Genomic DNA, 2405 nt, shown 5'->3' on the forward strand with positions numbered 1-2405 from the left:
TTTTTTTTTTTTTTTTTTTTTTTTTTTTAAAGTTTCACACAGGAGTAGTCTTACTCAAACTTTATTTATTAGAGATAAGCTCAAGTCACTTAAGTGAAAGCTAGACATACATAAGCAACACTTCCGGAAAAAAACTTTAATGTATTATTTCCAGACTTGGTGAAAAACACTGTGAAGTCTTATAAACACTTCATAACATCATGCAAAATTTAACCTAAAATTTTAGGCTACTGCTGTGATGAGCATTTAGAGGAGAAGTTTAACATTTTTCAGAAGCTGTACTATTTGATTGTCCTGTTCCTCATTACATCTGAAAATATTTTAATTTGCTTTGTTTTTATGGAAGTGTACAGATGTGCAGAAAGCCTGTTTAACAATTCATAAAAAAAACCAAAAAAACCCCACCAATTCTAAAGCTCTGCATTCACAAAACACAGCATAACATCTTAACCTAATAAAGTCTTGCCCTACTTTCAGATTTGCAGACCTCAAAATAGGAATTTAAATATTTTACTTCAGCACTGGGGCAAAATTATATCCTAAGACCAAAAAAATTTGAAAAAGTTATCTTATCTGGGTACTCCTTCCAATTCTACACTAGGAACTGTAGAAAGAGAAACTGTTACCAGATGTGATAATGTACGTGATGTGAATTAGTAATGGGAGCCATATTCAATTACTGTTGTACAATGGCATAAGTAAGTGGAAAAGAAGACAGAAAAAAAACTATTTCCAAGGATTTTTTCTTTTGGATGAAATGAGCTTGCATAGAACACAGAGTTACAAAAATGAACTAAAACTATAAGGCCAGAGTGCTAGCATGGCATGCTCTTAAGAAGAATCTGTCTGTTTATGGCTTCCATGTGCTGTACAAAAATAACAATGTATCAAAGCAAAAAATACAACTATTTATGAAAAGCAAATTACTGATAAAACTATTTTCAGATAGCATTAAAAGCAAAGGTAAGAATATAGCAAAAGTAAGACAATTTTGAATGCTAGAGAGGTATACAAATTATTTCCTAAAAGTTCTATCAATTACTATTAAGCATGTCATTCTTTATGACTCATCTTTGCTCAGATGGCTCCATCAAGAATCCAATGCAGACTGTCAATTAATCTTCATATTCTCTATGTATGACTATATTAAAGTATAAAAAACTAGCAATCTGAATTGTAAAATTTGAAAAATTATGCTCTTCTGTCAAGTGTAGATATATACACAGGGCTTACAACATATTTCTCTTCAGTCAGCAGTTACTTCTGCTGTTTGTTTTCTTTAGTCTCTCAAAGGGATAAGGGAAGGAGAACAACATATTTTCTCTGAAATATACTGCTCTTAATATATCATATCTTTCCAAATATTAAATTCAACTGAGTATACGCAGTGATCAATAGAAATGAACTTTATGGGGCAGGCAGTAAGTCAGTAAGGCAAGAGCGATTAAACACTAACATAAGTCACAAGTACTGTTGGCGGGTGTTCTCTGCCTTTCTACCCTAAGGGTCTTCTCTTGCGTGATGTACTAGTAGTTTTACATTGCATACCTAACTGATTTTTTTCTCACACATGTAATACATTTTAACATATAAGTTCAGCAATGGCAATTATATAAATTTAACATTCAACACTTAGCCCTTTAAACTGCTTCCTCTCCTTCTAAGCTGTTCATGATCTTCATTTAGCTACCTTATATATTGTCGGATAATGCATGTGAATATGCAGAATTCTTACCACATCCCACCACTTTACAAATTCAAAAAGCAACTCAGTTAATTCTTTCTTCGTAACAAAGAATGCAGCACGTTATTTTTATGTACCACTAGGAAAAAAACTGATAAAGAGGAAATGAAGCAGGGGAACAGAAAAACAAAATAAGAAATGAAATCCAAGTTTCTAATCCAGCAATATAATGCCAAAAAACTGCTCCAGAGAAACTGATTGACTGCCAGCTTTTCTACCTGTTGCCAAGAAAACATTGCTGTGTTCACTGATCCTGTAATTAAACTGAGTACGTTCTGAAACAACTTCTGCTGAATTGTGCCATCTTCTGTAAAGGGGGAGGGAGCTTCATTCCTATAATACACCAATAGAAAGATGGTTCTTCTCTAAAAAGTAGGTAGAAGGGCAAGCTTGGTTTAATCATGTACACACATTCTTTAAAGAAAAAAATTAACATTTGCAAGGAGAAATTGTGTTGCCTACAGACCTTTGGTAGGAAGCACAGAACTATAATTTGCATCATTCAAAATACTAACGTGCAGGGCAAAAAGTCTTAATTGCTATTCTTTAATGTCCTGTAATATTAGGAATCTTGCTGACTCTGGTTATTTTCTTTATAAAAATTTAAAAAGTGAGTTCCTAATTCTAGTGTTTTGTAGTATTTTCTTGCTAGGACTTTTAA

Source organism: Aquila chrysaetos, chromosome 25 (assembly GCF_900496995.4).
Source record: "Aquila chrysaetos chrysaetos chromosome 25, bAquChr1.4, whole genome shotgun sequence".
Lineage (NCBI taxonomy): Eukaryota > Metazoa > Chordata > Aves > Accipitriformes > Accipitridae > Aquila > Aquila chrysaetos.